Source organism: Stegodyphus dumicola, chromosome 7 (genome assembly GCF_044657685.1).
Source record: "Stegodyphus dumicola isolate Sdum_Otavi_A_Nest chromosome 7, ASM4465768v1".
NCBI classification, from domain to species: Eukaryota; Metazoa; Arthropoda; class Arachnida; order Araneae; family Eresidae; genus Stegodyphus; species Stegodyphus dumicola.
Window position 1 is genome coordinate 190,163,266 of NC_140774.1, and position 20,118 is coordinate 190,183,383.

Genomic DNA, 20,118 nt, shown 5'->3' on the forward strand with positions numbered 1-20,118 from the left:
CTCCTTAACGTGCGCCTATTTTATTAGATAGACGTTCCTCTATAATTAGAAGCATTGTGTAGCTCCTCAAATTGCATTTCAGTTGATATTCATGATTTAGAGCAGTGAGAACGCGTCAGAAATATTCTGCAGCTCCTCACATTGCACTTATTGTATGAGATAGAGGCTCCTCTATAACCAGAAATAATTTGCAGCTCCTTAACGTGCGCCTATTGTATTAGATAGACGTTCCTCTATAATTAGAAGCATTGTGTAGCTCCTCAAATTGCATTTCAGTTGATATTCATGATTTAGAGCCGTGAGAACGCGTCAGAAACATTCTGTAACTCCTCACATTGCACCTATTGTATTAGATAGAGGCTCCTCTATAACCAGAAATATTGTGCAGCTCCTTAACGTGCGCCTATTGTATTAGATAGACGTTCCTCTATAATTAGAAGCATTGTGTAGCTCCTCAAATTGCATTTCAATTAATATTCATGATTTAGAGCCGTGAGAACGCGTCAGAAACATTCTGCAGCTCCTCACATTGCACCTATTGTATTAGATAGAAGCTCCACTATAACCAGAAATATTGTGCAGCTCGTTAACGTGCGCCTATTGTATTAGATAGACGTTCCTCTATAATTAGAAGCATTGTGTAGCTCCTCAAATTGCATTTCAGTTGATATTCATGATTTAGAGCAGTGAGAACGCGTCAGAAATATTCTGCAGCTCCTCACATTGCACCTATTGTATTAGATAGAGGCTCCTCTATAACCAGAAATATTGTGCAGCTCCTTAACGTGCGTCTATTGTATTAGATACACGTTCCTCTATAATTAGAAGCATTGTGTAGCTCCTCAAATTGCATTTCAATTGATATTCATGATTTAGAGCCGTGAGAACGCGTCAGAAACATTCTGCAGCTCCTCACATTGCACCTATTGTATTAGATAGAGGCTCCTCTATAACCAGAAATATTGTGCAGCTCCTTAACGTGCGCCTATTGTATTTATCTAATACAATAGGCGCACGTTAAGGTTAAGATGTTCCTCTATAATTAGAAGCATTGTGTAGCTCCTCAAATTGCATTTCAGTTGATATTCATGATTTAGAGCAGTGAGAACGCGTCAGAAATATTCTGCAGCTCCTCACATTGCACCTATTGTATTAGATAGAGGCTCCTCTATAACCAGAAATATTGTGCAGCTCCTTAACGTGCGCCTATTGTATTAGATAGACGTTCCTCTATAATTAGAATCATTGTGTAGCTCCTCAAATTGCATTTCAATTGATATTCATGATTTAGAGCCGTGAGAACGCGTCAGAAACATTCTGCAACTCCTCACATTGCACCTATTGTATTAGAGAGATGCTCCACTATAACCAGAAATATTGTGCAGCTCCTTAACGTGCGCCTATTGTATTAGATAGACGTTCCTCTATAATTAGAAGCATTGTGTAGCTCCTCAAATTGCATTTCAGTTGATATTCATGATTTAGAGTAGTGAGAACGCGTCAGAAACATTCAGCAGCTCCTCACATTGCACCTATTGTATTAGATAGAGGCTCCTCTATAACCAGAAATATTGTGCAGCTCCTTAACGTGCGCCTATTGTATTAGATAGACGTTCCTCTATAATTAGAAGCATTGTGTAGCTCCTCAAATTGCATTTCAGTTGATATTCATGATTTAGAGCAGTGAGAACGCGTCAGAAATATTCTGCAGCTCATCACATTGCACCTATTGTATTAGATAGAGGCTCCTCTATAAGCAGAAATATTGTGCAGCTCCTTAACGTGCGCCTATTGTATTAGATAGACGTTCCTCTATAATTAGAAGCATTGTGTAGCTCCTCAAATTGCATTTCAGTTGATATTCATGATTTAGAGCAGTGAGAACGCGTCAAAAATATTCTGCAGCTCCTCACATTGCACTTATTGTATTAGATAGAGGCTCCTCTATAACCAGAAATAATTTGCAGCTCCTTAACGTGCGCCTATTGTATTAGATAGACGTTCCTCTATAATTAGAAGCATTGTGTAGCTCCTCAAATTGCATTTCAGTTGATATTCATGATTTAGAGCAGTGAGAACGCGTCAGAAATATTCTGCAGCTCCTCACATTGCACCTATTGTATTAGGTAGAGGCTCCTCTATAACCAGAAATATTGTGCAGCTCCTTAACGTGCGCCTATTGTATTAGATAGACGTTCCTCTATAATTAGAAGCATTGTGTAGCTCCTCAAATTGCATTTCAGTTGATATTCATGATTTAGAGCCGTGAGAACGCGTAAGAAACATTCTGCAACTCCTCACATTGCACCTATTGTATTAGATAGAGGCTCCTCTATAACCAGAAATATTGTGCAGCTCCTTAACGTGCGCCTATTGTATTAGATAGACGTTCCTCTATAATTAGAAGCATTGTGTAGCTCTCAAATTGCATTTCAATTAATATTCATGATTTAGAGCCGTGAGAACGCGTCAGAAACATTCTGCAGCTCCTCACATTGCACCTATTGTATTAGATAGAAGCTCCACTATAACCAGAAATATTGTGCAGCTCCTTAACGTGCGCCTATTGTATTAGATAGACGTTCCTCTATAATTAGAAGCATTGTGTAGCTCCTCAAATTGCATTTCAGTTGATATTCATGATTTAGAGCCGTGAGAACGCGTAAGAAACATTCTGCAACTCCTCACATTGCACCTATTGTATTAGATAGAGGCTCCTTTATAACCAGAAATATTGTGCAGCTCCTTAACGTGCGCCTATTGTATTAGATAGACGTTCCTCTATAATTAGAAGCATTGTGTAGCTCCTCAAATTGCATTTCAATTAATATTCATGATTTAGAGCCGTGAGAACGCGTCAGAAACATTCTGCAGCTCCTCACATTGCACCTATTGTATTAGATAGAAGCTCCACTATAACCAGAAATATTGTGCAGCTCCTTAACGTGCGCCTATTGTATTAGATAGACGTTCCTCTATAATTAGAAGCATTGTGTAGCTCCTCAAATTGCATTTCAGTTGATATTCATGATTTAGAGCAGTGAGAACGCGTCAGAAACATTCTGCAGCTCCTCACATTGCACCTATTGTATTAGATAGAGGCTCCTCTATAACCAGAAATATTGTGCAGCTCCTTAACGTGCGCCTATTGTATTAGATAGACGTTCCTCTATAATTAGAATCATTGTGTAGCTCCTCAAATTGCATTTCAATTGATATTCATGATTTAGAGCCGTGAGAACGCGTCAGAAACATTCTGCATCTCCTCACATTGCACCTATTGTATTAGAGAGAAGCTCCACTATAACCAGAAATATTGTGCAGCTCCTTAACGTGCGCCTATTGTATTAGATAGACGTTCCTCTATAATTAGAAGCATTGTGTAGCTCCTCAAATTGCATTTCAGTTGATATTCATGATTTAGAGTAGTGAGAACGCGTCAGAAACATTCAGCAGCTCCTCACATTGCACCTATTGTATTAGATAGAGGCTCCTCTATAACCAGAAATATTGTGCAGCTCCTTAACGTGCGCCTATTGTATTAGATAGACGTTCCTCTATAATTAGAAGCATTGTGTAGCTCCTCAAATTGCATTTCAGTTGATATTCATGATTTAGAGCAGTGAGAACGCGTCAGAAATATTCTGCAGCTCCTCACATTGCACCTATTGTATTAGATAGAGGCTCCTCTATAACCAGAAATATTGTGCAGCTCCTTAACGTGCGCCTATTGTATTAGATAGACGTTCCTCTATAATTAGAAGCATTGTGTATCTCCTCAAATTGCATTTCAGTTGATATTCATGATTTAGAGCAGTCAGAACGCGTCAGAAATATTCTGCAGCTCCTCACATTGCACTTATTGTATTAGATAGAGGCTCCTCTATAACCAGAAATAATTTGCAGCTCCTTAACGTGCGCCTATTGTATTAGATAGACGTTCCTCTATAATTAGAAGCATTGTGTAGCTCCTCAAATTGCATTTCAGTTGATATTCATGATTTAGAGCAGTGAGAACGCGTCAGAAATATTCTGCAGCTCCTCACATTGCACCTATTGTATTAGGTAGAGGCTCCTCTATAACCAGAAATATTGTGCAGCTCCTTAACGTGCGCCTATTGTATTAGATAGACGTTCCTCTATAATTAGAAGCATTGTGTAGCTCCTCAAATTGCATTTCAGTTGATATTCATGATTTAGAGCAGTGAGAACGCGTCAGAAATATTCTGCAGCTCCTCACATTGCACTTATTGTATTAGATAGAGGCTCCTCTATAACCAGAAATAATTTGCAGCTCCTTAACGTGCGCCTATTGTATTAGATAGACGTTCCTCTATAATTAGAAGCATTGTGTAGCTCATCAAATTGCATTTCAGTTGATATTCATGATTTAGAGCAGTGAGAACGCGTCAGAAATATTCTGCAGCTCCTCACATTGCACTTATTGTATTAGATAGAGGCTCCTCTATAACCAGAAATAATTTACAGTTCCTTAACGTGCGCCTATTGTATTAGATAGACGTTCCTCTATAATTAGGAGCATTGTGTAGCTCCTCAAATTGCATTTCAGTTGATTTCATGATTTAGAGCCGTGAGAACGCGTCAGAAACATTCTGCAACTCCTCACATTGCACCTATTGTATTAGATAGAGGCTCCTCTATAACCAGAAATATTGTGCAGTTCCTTAACGTGCGCCTATTGTATTAGATAGACGTTCCTCTATAATTAGAAGCATTGTGTAGCTCCTCAAATTGCATTTCAATTAATATTCATGATTTAGAGCCGTGAGAACGCGTCAGAAACATTCTGCAGCTCCTCACATTGCACCTATTGTATTAGATAGAAGCTCCACTATAACCAGAAATATTGTGCAGCTCCTTAACGTGCGCCTATTGTATTAGATAGACGTTCCTCTATAATTAGAAGCATTGTGTAGCTCCTCAAATTGCATTTCAGTTGATATTCATGATTTAGAGCAGTGGGAACGCGTCAGAAATATTCTGCAGCTCCTCACATTGCACCTATTGTATTAGATAGAGGCTCCTCTATAACCAGAAATATTGTGCAGCTACTTAACGTGCGTCTATTGTATTAGACAGACGTTCCTCTATAATTAGAAGCATTGTGTAGCTCCTCAAATTGCATTTCAATTGATATTCATGATTTAGAGCCGTGAGAACGCGTCAGAAACATTCTGCAGCTCCTCACATTGCACCTATTGTATTAGATAGCGGCTCCTCTATAACCAGAAATATTGTGCAGCTCCTTAACGTGCGCCTATTGTATTAGATAGACGTTCCTCTATAATTAGAAGCATTGTGTAGCTCCTCAAATTGCATTTCAGTTGATATTCATGATTTAGAGCCGTGAGAACGCGTCAGAAACATTCTGCAACTCCTCACATTGCACCTATTGTATTAGATAGAGGCTCCTCTATAACCAGAAATATTGTGCAGCTCCTTAACGTGCGCCTATGTTATTAGATAGACGTTCCTCTATAATTAGAAGCATTGTGTAGCTCCTCAAATTGCATTTCAGTTGATATTCATGATTTAGAGCAGTGAGAACGCGTCAGAAATATTCTGCAGCTCCTCACATTGCACCTATTGTATTAGAGAGAAGCTCCACTATAACCAGAAATATTGTGCAGCTCCTTAACGTGCGCCTATTGTATTAGATAGACGTTCCTCTATAATTAGAAGCATTGTGTAGCTCCTCAAATTGCATTTCAGTTGATATTCATGATTTAGAGTAGTGAGAACGCGTCAGAAACATTCAGCAGCTCCTCACATTGCACCTATTGTATTAGATTGAGGCTCCTCTATAACCAGAAATATTGTGCAGCTCCTTAACGTGCGCCTATTGTATTAGATAGACGTTCCTCTATAATTAGAAGCATTGTGTAGGTCCTCAAATTGCATTTCAGTTGATATTCATGATTTAGAGCAGTGAGAACGCGTCAGAAATATTCTGCAGCTCCTCACATTGCACTTATTGTATTAGATAGAGGCTCCTCTATAACCAGAAATAATTTGCAGCTCCTTAACGTGTGCCTATTGTATTAGATAGACGTTCCTCTATAATTAGAAGCATTGTGTAGCTCCTCAAATTGCATTTCAGTTGATATTCATGATTTAGAGTAGTGAGAACGCGTCAGAAACATTCAGCAGCTCCTCACATTGCACCTATTGTATTAGATTGAGGCTCCTCTATAACCAGAAATATTGTGCAGCTCCTTAACGTGCGCCTATTGTATTAGATAGACGTTCCTCTATAATTAGAAGCATTGTGTAGCTCCTCAAATTGCATTTCAGTTGATATTCATGATTTAGAGCAGTGAGAACGCGTCAGAAATATTCTGCAGCTCCTCACATTGCACTTATTGTATTAGATAGAGGCTCCTCTATAACCAGAAATAATTTGCAGCTCCTTAACGTGTGCCTATTGTATTAGATAGACGTTCCTCTATAATTAGAAGCATTGTGTAGCTCCTCAAATTGCATTTCAGTTGATATTCATGATTTAGAGCCGTGAGAACGCGTAAGAAACATTCTGCAACTCCTCACATTGCACCTATTGTATTAGATAGAGGCTCCTTTATAACCAGAAATATTGTGCAGCTCCTTAACGTGCGCCTATTGTATTAGATAGACGTTCCTCTATAATTAGAAGCATTGTGTAGCTCCTCAAATTGCATTTCAATTAATATTCATGATTTAGAGCCGTGAGAACGCGTCAGAAACATTCTGCAGCTCCTCACATTGCACCTATTGTATTAGATAGAAGCTCCACTATAACCAGAAATATTGTGCAGCTCCTTAACGTGCGCCTATTGTATTAGATAGACGTTCCTCTATAATTAGAAGCATTGTGTAGCTCCTCAAATTGCATTTCAGTTGATATTCATGATTTAGAGCAGTGAGAACGCGTCAGAAACATTCTGCAGCTCCTCACATTGCACCTATTGTATTAGATAGAGGCTCCTCTATAACCAGAAATATTGTGCAGCTCCTTAACGTGCGCCTATTGTATTAGATAGACGTTCCTCTATAATTAGAATCATTGTGTAGCTCCTCAAATTGCATTTCAATTGATATTCATGATTTAGAGCCGTGAGAACGCGTCAGAAACATTCTGCAACTCCTCACATTGCACCTATTGTATTAGAGAGAAGCTCCACTATAACCAGAAATATTGTGCAGCTCCTTAACGTGCGCCTATTGTATTAGATAGACGTTCCTCTATAATTAGAAGCATTGTGTAGCTCCTCAAATTGCATTTCAGTTGCTATTCATGATTTAGAGTAGTGAGAACGCGTCAGAAACATTCAGCAGCTCCTCACATTGCACCTATTGTATTAGATAGAGGCTCCTCTATAACCAGAAATATTGTGCAGCTCCTTAACGTGCGCCTATTGTATTAGATAGACGTTCCTCTATAACTAGAAGCATTGTGTAGCTCCTCAAATTGCATTTCAGTTGATATTCATGATTTAGAGCAGTGAGAACGCGTCAGAAATATTCTGCAGCTCCTCACATTGCACCTATTGTATTAGATAGAGGCTCCTCTATAACCAGAAATATTGTGCAGCTCATTAACGTGCGCCTATTGTATTAGATAGACGTTCCTCTATAATTAGAAGCATTGTGTATCTCCTCAAATTGCATTTCAGTTGATATTCATGATTTAGAGCAGTCAGAACGCGTCAGAAATATTCTGCAGCTCCTCACATTGCACTTATTGTATTAGATAGAGGCTCCTCTATAACCAGAAATAATTTGCAGCTCCTTAACGTGCGCCTATTGTATTAGATAGACGTTCCTCTATAATTAGAAGCATTGTGTAGCTCCTCAAATTGCATTTCAGTTGATATTCATGATTTAGAGCAGTGAGAACGCGTCAGAAATATTCTGCAGCTCCTCACATTGCACCTATTGTATTAGGTAGAGGCTCCTCTATAACCAGAAATATTGTGCAGCTCCTTAACGTGCACCTATTGTATTAGATAGACGTTCCTCTATAATTAGAAGCATTGTGTAGCTCCTCAAATTGCATTTGAGTTGATATTCATGATTTAGAGCAGTGAGAACGCGTCAGAAATATTCTGCAGCTCCTCACATTGCACTTATTGTATTAGATAGAGGCTCCTCTATAACCAGAAATAATTTGCAGCTCCTTAACGTGCGCCTATTGTATTAGATAGACGTTCCTCTATAATTAGAAGCATTGTGTAGCTCATCAAATTGCATTTCAGTTGATATTCATGATTTAGAGCAGTGAGAACGCGTCAGAAATATTCTGCAGCTCCTCACATTGCACTTATTGTATTAGATAGAGGCTCCTCTATAACCAGAAATAATTTATAGCTCCTTAACGTGCGCCTATTGTATTAGATAGACGTTCCTCTATAATTAGAAGCATTGTGTAGCTCCTCAAATTGCATTTCAGTTGATTTCATGATTTAGAGCCGTGAGAACGCGTCAGAAACATTCTGCAACTCCTCACATTGCACCTATTGTATTAGATAGAGGCTCCTCTATAACCAGAAATATTGTGCAGTTCCTTAACGTGCGCCTATTGTATTAGATAGACGTTCCTCTATAATTAGAAGCATTGTGTAGCTCCTCAAATTGCATTTCAATTAATATTCATGATTTAGAGCCGTGAGAACGCGTCAGAAACATTCTGCAGCTCCTCACATTGCACCTATTGTATTAGATAGAAGCTCCACTATAACCAGAAATATTGTGCAGCTCCTTAACGTGCGCCTATTGTATTAGATAGACGTTCCTCTATAATTAGAAGCATTGTGTAGCTCCTCAAATTGCATTTCAGTTGATATTCATGATTTAGAGCAGTGGGAACGCGTCAGAAATATTCTGCAGCTCCTCACATTGCACCTATTGTATTAGATAGAGGCTCCTCTATAACCAGAAATATTGTGCAGCTACTTAACGTGCGTCTATTGTATTAGACAGACGTTCCTCTATAATTAGAAGCATTGTGTAGCTCCTCAAATTGCATTTCAATTGATATTCATGATTTAGAGCCGTGAGAACGCGTCAGAAACATTCTGCAGCTCCTCACATTGCACCTATTGTATTAGATAGCGGCTCCTCTATAACCAGAAATATTGTGCAGCTCCTTAACGTGCGCCTATTGTATTAGATAGACGTTCCTCTATAATTAGAAGCATTGTGTAGCTCCTCAAATTGCATTTCAGTTGATATTCATGATTTAGAGCCGTGAGAACGCGTCAGAAACATTCTGCAACTCCTCACATTGCACCTATTGTATTAGATAGAGGCTCCTCTATAACCAGAAATATTGTGCAGCTCGTTAACGTGCGCCTATTGTATTAGATAGACGTTCCTCTATAATTAGAAGCATTGTGTAGCTCCTCAAATTGCATTTCAGTTGATATTCATGATTTAGAGCAGTGAGAACGCGTCAGAAATATTCTGCAGCTCCTCACATTGCACCTATTGTATTAGAGAGAAGCTCCACTATAACCAGAAATATTGTGCAGCTCCTTAACGTGCGCCTATTGTATTAGATAGACGTTCCTCTATAATTAGAAGCATTGTGTAGCTCCTCAAATTGCATTTCAGTTGATATTCATGATTTAGAGTAGTGAGAACGCGTCAGAAACATTCAGCAGCTCCTCACATTGCACCTATTGTATTAGATAGCGGCTCCTCTATAACCAGAAATATTGTGCAGCTCCTTAACGTGCGCCTATTGTATTAGATAGACGTTCCTCTATAATTAGAAGCATTGTGTAGCTCCTCAAATTGCATTTCAATTGATATTCATGATTTAGAGCCGTGAGAACGCGTCAGAAACATTCTGCAGCTCCTCACATTGCACCTATTGTATTAGATAGCGGCTCCTCTATAACCAGAAATATTGTGCAGCTCCTTAACGTGCGCCTATTGTATTAGATAGACGTTCCTCTATAATTAGAAGCATTGTGTAGCTCCTCAAATTGCATTTCAGTTGATATTCATGATTTAGAGCCGTGAGAACGCGTCAGAAACATTCTGCAACTCCTCACATTGCACCTATTGTATTAGATAGAGGCTCCTCTATAACCAGAAATATTGTGCAGCTCGTTAACGTGCGCCTATTGTATTAGATAGACGTTCCTCTATAATTAGAAGCATTGTGTAGCTCCTCAAATTGCATTTCAGTTGATATTCATGATTTAGAGCAGTGAGAACGCGTCAGAAATATTCTGCAGCTCCTCACATTGCACCTATTGTATTAGAGAGAAGCTCCACTATAACCAGAAATATTGTGCAGCTCCTTAACGTGCGCCTATTGTATTAGATAGACGTTCCTCTATAATTAGAAGCATTGTGTAGCTCCTCAAATTGCATTTCAGTTGATATTCATGATTTAGAGTAGTGAGAACGCGTCAGAAACATTCAGCAGCTCCTCACATTGCACCTATTGTATTAGATTGAGGCTCCTCTATAACCAGAAATATTGTGCAGCTCCTTAACGTGCGCCTATTGTATTAGATAGACGTTCCTCTATAATTAGAAGCATTGTGTAGGTCCTCAAATTGCATTTCAGTTGATATTCATGATTTAGAGCAGTGAGAACGCGTCAGAAATATTCTGCAGCTCCTCACATTGCACTTATTGTATTAGATAGAGGCTCCTCTATAACCAGAAATAATTTGCAGCTCCTTAACGTGTACCTATTGTATTAGATAGACGTTCCTCTATAATTAGAAGCATTGTGTAGCTCCTCAAATTGCATTTCAGTTGATATTCATGATTTAGAGTAGTGAGAACGCGTCAGAAACATTCAGCAGCTCCTCACATTGCACCTATTGTATTAGATTGAGGCTCCTCTATAACCAGAAATATTGTGCAGCTCCTTAACGTGCGCCTATTGTATTAGATAGACGTTCCTCTATAATTAGAAGCATTGTGTAGCTCCTCAAATTGCATTTCAGTTGATATTCATGATTTAGAGCAGTGAGAACGCGTCAGAAATATTCTGCAGCTCCTCACATTGCACTTATTGTATTAGATAGAGGCTCCTCTATAACCAGAAATAATTTGCAGCTCCTTAACGTGTGCCTATTGTATTAGATAGACGTTCCTCTATAATTAGAAGCATTGTGTAGCTCCTCAAATTGCATTTCAGTTGATATTCATGATTTAGAGCCGTGAGAACGCGTAAGAAACATTCTGCAACTCCTCACATTGCACCTATTGTATTAGATAGAGGCTCCTTTATAACCAGAAATATTGTGCAGCTCCTTAACGTGCGCCTATTGTATTAGATAGACGTTCCTCTATAATTAGAAGCATTGTGTAGCTCCTCAAATTGCATTTCAATTAATATTCATGATTTAGAGCCGTGAGAACGCGTCAGAAACATTCTGCAGCTCCTCACATTGCACCTATTGTATTAGATAGAAGCTCCACTATAACCAGAAATATTGTGCAGCTCCTTAACGTGCGCCTATTGTATTAGATAGACGTTCCTCTATAATTAGAAGCATTGTGTAGCTCCTCAAATTGCATTTCAGTTGATATTCATGATTTAGAGCAGTGAGAACGCGTCAGAAACATTCTGCAGCTCCTCACATTGCACCTATTGTATTAGATAGAGGCTCCTCTATAACCAGAAATATTGTGCAGCTCCTTAACGTGCGCCTATTGTATTAGATAGACGTTCCTCTATAATTAGAATCATTGTGTAGCTCCTCAAATTGCATTTCAATTGATATTCATGATTTAGAGCCGTGAGAACGCGTCAGAAACATTCTGCAACTCCTCACATTGCACCTATTGTATTAGAGAGAAGCTCCACTATAACCAGAAATATTGTGCAGCTCCTTAACGTGCGCCTATTGTATTAGATAGACGTTCCTCTATAATTAGAAGCATTGTGTAGCTCCTCAAATTGCATTTCAGTTGATATTCATGATTTAGAGTAGTGAGAACGCGTCAGAAACATTCAGCAGCTCCTCACATTGCACCTATTGTATTAGATAGAGGCTCCTCTATAACCAGAAATATTGTGCAGCTCCTTAACGTGCGCCTATTGTATTAGGTAGACGTTCCTCTATAATTAGAAGCATTGTGTAGCTCCTCAAATTGCATTTCAGTTGATATTCATGATTTAGAGCAGTGAGAACGCGTCAGAAATATTCTGCAGCTCCTCACATTGCACCTATTGTATTAGATAGAGGCTCCTCTATAACCAGAAATATTGTGCAGCTCCTTAACGTGCGCCTATTGTATTAGATAGACGTTCCTCTATAATTAGAAGCATTGTGTATCTCCTCAAATTGCATTTCAGTTGATATTCATGATTTAGAGCAGTCAGAATGCGTCAGAAATATTCTGCAGCTCCTCACATTGCACTTATTGTATTAGATAGAGGCTCCTCTATAACCAGAAATAATTTGCAGCTCCTTAACGTGCGCCTATTGTATTAGATAGACGTTCCTCTATAATTAGAAGCATTGTGTAGCTCCTCAAATTGCATTTCAGTTGATATTCATGATTTAGAGCAGTGAGAACGCGTCAGAAATATTCTGCAGCTCCTCACATTGCACCTATTGTATTAGGTAGAGGCTCCTCTATAACCAGAAATATTGTGCAGCTCCTTAACGTGCACCTATTGTATTAGATAGACGTTCCTCTATAATTAGAAGCATTGTGTAGCTCCTCAAATTGCATTTCAGTTGATATTCATGATTTAGAGCAGTGAGAACGCGTCAGAAATATTCTGCAGCTCCTCACATTGCACTTATTGTATTAGATAGAGGCTCCTCTATAACCAGAAATAATTTGCAGCTCCTTAACGTGCGCCTATTGTATTAGATAGACGTTCCTCTATAATTAGAAGCATTGTGTAGCTCATCAAATTGCATTTCAGTTGATATTCATGATTTAGAGCAGTGAGAACGCGTCAGAAATATTCTGCAGCTCCTCACATTGCACTTATTGTATTAGATAGAGGCTCCTCTATAACCAGAAATAATTTACAGCTCCTTAACGTGCGCCTATTGTATTAGATAGACGTTCCTCTATAATTAGAAGCATTGTGTAGCTCCTCAAATTGCATTTCAGTTGATTTCATGATTTAGAGCCGTGAGAACGCGTCAGAAACATTCTGCAACTCCTCACATTGCACCTATTGTATTAGATAGAGGCTCCTCTATAACCAGAAATATTGTGCAGTTCCTTAACGTGCGCCTATTGTATTAGATAGACGTTCCTCTATAATTAGAAGCATTGTGTAGCTCCTCAAATTGCATTTCAATTAATATTCATGATTTAGAGCCGTGAGAACGCGTCAGAAACATTCTGCAGCTCCTCACATTGCACCTTTTGTATTAGATAGAAGCTCCACTATAACCAGAAATATTGTGCAGCTCCTTAACGTGCGCCTATTGTATTAGATAGACGTTCCTCTATAATTAGAAGCATTGTGTAGCTCCTCAAATTGCATTTCAGTTGATATTCATGATTTAGAGCAGTGGGAACGCGTCAGAAATATTCTGCAGCTCCTCACATTGCACCTATTGTATTAGATAGAGGCTCCTCTATAACCAGAAATATTGTGCAGCTACTTAACGTGCGTCTATTGTATTAGACAGACGTTCCTCTATAATTAGAAGCATTGTGTAGCTCCTCAAATTGCATTTCAATTGATATTCATGATTTAGAGCCGTGAGAACGCGTCAGAAACATTCTGCAGCTCCTCACATTGCACCTATTGTATTAGATAGCGGCTCCTCTATAACCAGAAATATTGTGCAGCTCCTTAACGTGCGCCTCTTGTATTAGATAGACGTTCCTCTATAATTAGAAGCATTGTGTAGCTCCTCAAATTGCATTTCAGTTGATATTCATGATTTAGAGCCGTGAGAACGCGTCAGAAACATTCTGCAACTCCTCACATTGCACCTATTGTATTAGATAGAGGCTCCTCTATAACCAGAAATATTGTGCAGCTCGTTAACGTGCGCCTATTGTATTAGATAGACGTTCCTCTATAATTAGAAGCATTGTGTAGCTCCTGAAATTGCATTTCAGTTGATATTCATGATTTAGAGCAGTGAGAACGCGTCAGAAATATTCTGCAGCTCCTCACATTGCACCTATTGTATTAGAGAGAAGCTCCACTATAACCAGAAATATTGTGCAGCTCCTTAACGTGCGCCTATTGTATTAGATAGACGTTCCTCTATAATTAGAAGCATTGTGTAGCTCCTCAAATTGCATTTCAGTTGATATTCATGATTTAGAGTAGTGAGAACGCGTCAGAAACATTCAGCAGCTCCTCACATTGCACCTATTGTATTAGATTGAGGCTCCTCTATAACCAGAAATATTGTGCAGCTCCTTAGCGTGCGCCTATTGTATTAGATAGACGTTCCTCTATAATTAGAAGCATTGTGTAGGTCCTCAAATTGCATTTCATTTGATATTCATGATTTAGAGCAGTGAGAACGCGTCAGAAATATTCTGCAGCTCCTCACATTGCACTTATTGTATTAGATAGAGGCTCCTCTATAACCAGAAATAATTTGCAGCTCCTTAACGTGTGCCTATTGTATTAGATAGACGTTCCTCTATAATTAGAAGCATTGTGTAGCTCCTCAATTTGCATTTCAGTTGATATTCATGATTTAGAGTAGTGAGAACGCGTCAGAAACATTCAGCAGCTCCTCACATTGCACCTATTGTATTAGATTGAGGCTCCTCTATAACCAGAAATATTGTGCAGCTCCTTAACGTGCGCCTATTGTATTAGATAGACGTTCCTCTATAATTAGAAGCATTGTGTAGCTCCTCAAATTGCATTTCAGTTGATATTCATGATTTAGAGCAGTGAGAACGCGTCAGAAATATTCTGCAGCTCCTCACATTGCACTTATTGTATTAGATAGAGGCTCCTCTATAACCAGAAATAATTTGCAGCTCCTTAACGTGTACCTATTGTATTAGATAGACGTTCCTCTATAATTAGAAGCATTGTGTAGCTCCTCAAATTGCATTTCAGTTGATATTCATGATTTAGAGTAGTGAGAACGCGTCAGAAACATTCAGCAGCTCCTCACATTGCACCTATTGTATTAGATTGAGGCTCCTCTATAACCAGAAATATTGTGCAGCTCCTTAACGTGCGCCTATTGTATTAGATAGACGTTCCTCTATAATTAGAAGCATTGTGTAGCTCCTCAAATTGCATTTCAGTTGATATTCATGATTTAGAGCAGTGAGAACGCGTCAGAAATATTCTGCAGCTCCTCACATTGCACTTATTGTATTAGATAGAGGCTCCTCTATAACCAGAAATAATTTGCAGCTCCTTAACGTGTGCCTATTGTATTAGATAGACGTTCCTCTATAATTAGAAGCATTGTGTAGCTCCTCAAATTGCATTTCAGTTGATATTCATGATTTAGAACAGTGAGAACGCGTCAGAAATATTCTGCAGCTCCTCACATTGCACCTATTGTATTAGATAGAGGCTCCTCTATAACCAGAAATATTGTGCTGCTCCTTAACGTGCGCCTATTGTATTAGATAGACGTTCCTCTATAATTAGAAGCATTGTGTAGCTCCTCAAATTGCATTTCAGTTGATATTCATGATTTAGATCAGTGAGAACGCGTCAGAAATATTCTTCAGCTCCTCACATTGCACTTATTGTATTAGATAGAGGCTCCTCTATAAACAGAAATAATTTGCAGCTCCTTAACGTGCGCCTATTTTATTAGATAGACGTTCCTATATAATTAGAAGCATTGTGTAGCTCCTCAAATTGCATTTCAGTTGATATTCATGATTTAGAGCAGTGAGAACGCGTCAGAAATATTCTGCAGCTCCTCACATTGCACTTATTGTATGAGATAGAGGCTCCTCTATAACCAGAAATAATTTGCAGCTCCTTAACGTGCGCCTATTGTATTAGATAGACGTTCCTCTATAATTAGAAGCATTGTGTAGCTCCTCAAATTGCATTTCAGTTGATATTCATGATTTAGAGCCGTGAGAACGCGTCAGAAACATTCTGTAACTCCTCACATTGCACCTATTGTATTAGATAGAGGCTCCTCTATAACCAGAAATATTGTGCAGCTCCTTAACGTGCGCCTATTGTATTAGATAGACGTTCCTCTATAATTAGAAGCATTGTGTAGCTCCTCAAATTGCATTTCAATTAATATTCATGATTTAGAGCCGTGAGAACGCGTCAGAAACATTCTGCAGCTCCTCACATTGCACCTATTGTATTAGATAGAAGCTCCACTATAACCAGAAATATTGTGCAGCTCGTTAACGTGCGCCTATTGTATTAGATAGACGTTCCTCTATAATTAGAAGCATTGTGTAGCTCCTCAAATTGCATTTCAGTTGATATTCATGATTTAGAGCAGTGAGAACGCGTCAGAAATATTCTGCAGCTCCTCACATTGCACCTATTGTATTAGATAGAGGCTCCTCTATAACCAGAAATATTGTGCAGCTCCTTAACGTGCGTCTATTGTATTAGATAGACGTTCCTCTATAAATAGAAGCATTGTGTAGCTCCTCAAATTGCATTTCAATTGATATTCATGATTTAGAGCCGTGAGAACGCGTCAGAAACATTCTGCAGCTCCTCACATTGCACCTATTTTATTAGATAGAGGCTCCTCTATAACCAGAAATATTGTGCAGCTCCTTAACGTGCGCCTATTGTATTTATCTAATACAATAGGCGCACGTTAAGGTTAAGATGTTCCTCTATAATTAGAAGCATTGTGTAGCTCCTCAAATTGCATTTCAGTTGATATTCATGATTTAGAGCAGTGAGAACGCGTCAGAAACATTCTGCAGCTCCTCACATTGCACCTATTGTATTAGATAGAGGCTCCTCTATAACCAGAAATATTGTGCAGCTCCTTAACGTGCGCCTATTGTATTAGATAGACGTTCCTCTATAATTAGAATCATTGTGTAGCTCCTCATATTGCATTTCAATTGATATTCATGATTTAGAGCCGTGAGAACGCGTCAGAAACATTCTGCAACTCCTCACATTGCACCTATTGTATTAGAGAGATGCTCCACTATAACCAGAAATATTGTGCAGCTCCTTAACGTGCGCCTATTGTATTAGATAGACGTTCCTCTATAATTAGAAGCATTGTGTAGCTCCTCAAATTGCATTTCAGTTGATATTCATGATTTAGAGTAGTGTGAACGCGTCAGAAACATTCAGCAGCTCCTCACATTGCACCTATTGTATTAGATAGAGGCTCCTCTATAACCAGAAATATTGTGCAGCTCCTTAACGTGCGCCTATTGTATTAGATAGACGTTCCTCTATAATTAGAAACATTGTGTAGCTCCTCAAATTGCATTTCAGTTGATATTCATGATTTAGAGCAGTGAGAACGCGTCAGAAATATTCTGCAGCTCCTCACATTGCACCTATTGTATTAGATAGAGGCTCCTCTATAAGCAGAAATATTGTGCAGCTCCTTAACGTGCGCCTATTGTATTAGATAGACGTTCCTCTATAATTAGAAGCATTGTCTAGCTCCTCAAATTGCATTTCAGTTGATATTCATGATTTAGAGCAGTGAGAACGCGTCAGAAATATTCTGCAGCTCCTCACATTGCACTTATTGTATTAGATAGAGGCTCCTCTATAACCAGAAATAATTTGCAGCACCTTAACGTGCGCCTATTGTATTAGATAGACGTTCCTCTATAATTAGAAGCATTGTGTAGCTCCTCAAATTGCATTTCAGTTGATATTCATGATTTAGAGCAGTGAGAACGCGTCAGAAATATTCTGCAGCTCCTCACATTGCACCTATTGTATTAGGTAGAGGCTCCTCTATAACCAGAAATATTGTGCAGCTCCTTAACGTGCGCCTATTGTATTAGATAGACGTTCCTCTATAATTAGAAGCATTGTGTAGCTCCTCAAATTGCATTTCAGTTGATATTCATGATTTAGAGCAGTGAGAACGCGTCAGAAATATTCTGCAGCTCCTCACATTGCACTTATTGTATTAGATAGAGGCTCCTCTATAACCAGAAATAATTTGCAGCTCCTTAACGTGCGCCTATTGTATTAGATAGACGTTCCTCTATAATTAGAAGCATTGTGTAGCTCATCAAATTGCATTTCAGTTGATATTCATGATTTAGAGCAGTGAGAACGCGTCAGAAATATTCTGCAGCTCCTCACATTGAACTTATTGTATTAGATAGAGGCTCCTCTATAACCAGAAATAATTTGCAGCTCCTTAACGTGCGCCTATTGTATTAGATAGACGTTCCTCTATAATTAGAAGCATTGTGTAGCTCCTCAAATTGCATTTCAGTTGATATTCATGATTTAGAGCCGTGAGAACGCGTAAGAAACATTCTGCAACTCCTCACATTGCACCTATTGTATTAGATAGAGGCTCCTCTATAACCAGAAATATTGTGCAGCTCCTTAACGTGCGCCTATTGTATTAGATAGACGTTCCTCTATAATTAGAAGCATTGTGTAGCTCCTCAAATTGCATTTCAATTAATATTCATGATTTAGAGCCGTGAGAACGCGTCAGAAACATTCTGCAGCTCCTCACATTGCACTTATTGTATTAGATAGAGGCTCCTCTATAACCAGAAATAATTTGCGGCTCCTTAACGTGCGCCTATTGTATTAGATAGACGTTCCTCTATAATTAGAAGCATTGTGTAGCTCATCAAATTGCATTTCAGTTGATATTCATGATTTAGAGCAGTGAGAACGCGTCAGAAATATTCTGCAGCTCCTCACATTGCACTTATTGTATTAGATAGAGGCTCCTCTATAACCAGAAATATTGTGCAGCTCCTTAACGTGCGCCTATTGTATTAGATAGACGTTCCTCTATAATTAGAAGCATTGTGTAGCTCCTCAAATTGCATTTCAGTTGATATTCATGATTTAGAGCCGTGAGAACGCGTCAGAAACATTCTGCAACTCCTCACATTGCACCTATTGTATTAGATAGAGGCTCCTCTATAACCAGAAATATTGTGCAGCTCCTTAACGTGCGCCTATTGTATTAGATAGACGTTCCTCTATAATTAGAAGCATTGTGTAGCTCCTCAAATTGCATTTCAATTAATATTCATGATTTAGAGCCGTGAGAACGCGTCAGAAACATTCTGCAGCTCCTCACATTGCACCTATTGTATTAGATAGAAGCTCCACTATAACCAGAAGTATTGTGCATCTCCTTAACGTGCGCCTATTGTATTAGATAGACGTTCCTCTATAATTAGAAGCATTGTGTAGGTCCTCAAATTGCATTTCAGTTGATATTCATGATTTAGAGCAGTGGGAACGCGTGAGAAATATTCTGCAGCTCCTCACATTGCACCTATTGTATTAGATAGAGGCTCCTCTATAACCAGAAATATTGTGCAGCTACTTAACGTGCGTCTATTGTATTAGACAGACGTAACTCTATAATTAGAAGCATTGTGTAGCTCCTCAAATTGCTTTTCAATTGATATTCATGATTTAGAGCCGTGAGAACGCGTCAGAAACATTCTGCAGCTCCTCACATTGCACCTATTGTATTAGATAGCGGCTCCTCTATAACCAGAAATATTGTGCAGCTCCTTAACGTGCGCCTATTGTATTAGATAGACGTTCCTCTATAATTAGAAGCATTGTGTAGCTCCTCAAATTGCATTTCAGTTGATATTCATGATTTAGAGCCGTGAGAACGCGTCAGAAACATTCTGCAACTCCTCACATTGCACCTGTTGTATTAGATAGAGGCTCCTCTATAACCAGAAATATTGTGCTGCTCCTTAACGTGCGCCTATTGTATTAGATAGACGTTCCTCTATAATTAGAAGCATTGTGTAGCTCCTCAAATTGCATTTCAGTTGATATTCATGATTTAGAGCAGTGAGAACGCGTCAGAAATATTCTGCAGCTCCTCACATTGCACTTATTGTATTAGATAGAGGCTCCTCTATAACCAGAAATAATTTGCAGCTCCTTAACGTGTACCTATTGTATTAGATAGACGTTCCTCTATAATTAGAAGCATTGTGTAGCTCCTCAAATTGCATTTCAGTTGA